This window comes from Haemaphysalis longicornis, unplaced genomic scaffold (genome assembly GCF_048455015.1).
Source record: "Haemaphysalis longicornis isolate Haplotype H1 unplaced genomic scaffold, Haemaphysalis longicornis Haplotype H1 scaffold_8, whole genome shotgun sequence".
Lineage (NCBI taxonomy): Eukaryota > Metazoa > Arthropoda > Arachnida > Ixodida > Ixodidae > Haemaphysalis > Haemaphysalis longicornis.
The window spans coordinates 73,224,023-73,225,226 of record NW_027526445.1 but is presented as its reverse complement, the minus strand read 5'-3'; the positions used below and the strand labels follow the sequence as shown (position 1 = coordinate 73,225,226).

The 1,204-nt window shown below is 44.1% G+C and overlaps 1 non-coding gene across 1 annotated transcript; it reads left to right on the top strand.

Annotated features, from left to right (window-relative positions):
• The first annotated feature begins 432 nt into the window (after nt 1–432).
• Nucleotides 433–504, top strand: Trnar-ucu (transfer RNA arginine (anticodon UCU)). Its single transcript has one exon. It is a non-coding gene; the product is annotated as a tRNA-Arg (tRNA).
• The last annotated feature ends 700 nt before the right edge of the window (nt 505–1,204 follow it).

Here is a 1,204-nt window from a genome sequence, read left to right as displayed (position 1 = left end):
TTAACACGTGTAATAACATCAGCTTAATGGTGGGTTCATTGGTAACTTGATAATCACCCGATAAAACGTTGAGGAATTAAAGGAATGGAATTGAACTGCCCGGCAATTCCCGGAGTGGGAATGGGCGATGTTCCGGCATTCCGAGGAATTGAAAGGAATGGAATTTAGGCAACTTGTAATTCCCCGGAATGGAATTGGAATGGAATGGGGACGCCCATTCCGCAACACTGCTTGATGCCAAGGTAGCATAAGAGGGTTTCCCGCCAGTTGACCGCTCATGACAGGCTGTAGACGTTCGCGTCACGCCCCGGGGGTTGAAAAGAAGGTCCCCTTCTCCCCGTGTAGTCTGAGTGGCGCTGGCTACCACCCTCAAGCGTCAGATACAGTTGTAGTAAAATATAAATACCCCAGAAAGTGAAGCAGAACACAGTCGCCCAGATAGCCGAGTTGGTAAGGCATTCGAGATCTAATCGAAAGGCGTGGGTTCGGTCCCCACTCTGGGCGCGTGTTTTTCTTTCTTTCTTTCTCACGTAAGTAATAAAACTTAATAATATTGTGACGTCACTAACGGTAAAAAATAAGTCTAACCACTCCCCTATGCCTTCTTTGGCGTTGTAGACTGCCGGCATTTCTTTCTGTATTTCCTAACGAGCCCCTTATTTCCAAACCCTATATATATATATATATATATATATATATATATATATATGTGTGTGTGTGTGTGTGTGTGTGTGTGTGTGTGTGTGTGTGTGTGTGTGTGTGTGTGTGTGTGTGTGTGTGTGTGTGTGTGGGTGTGTAGCGAATCAGAATAAGAAATGAGGGGCTCGTTGAAATAAGTCGGAGTGGCACTGACTACCACCCCCAAGCACCGGAAAAAAGTACATTGACATATATACCCTAGAAAGTGGAGGGGAAAAATAGCCCCGCCGGTAGCGTAGTTGTTATCGTACCAGACCAGTATTCTGGAGGTCGGGGGTTCAGATCCCACCTGGCGGGCATTTTTTCTCCACTTTCTTTCTTTCCAAATTCTTTATCTGTTTCAGTGACTTACCACATCCTCCCCTTTGCTTTCCGAGGTTTTCTTGACTGCCAACCCTTATTTCTAATTTCTATCCTATATATATATATATATATATATACGCTACATAAACACTATAAATATTTTCCGTCCAATAGAGACCAATTCTATCAAGACAGCCTGTTT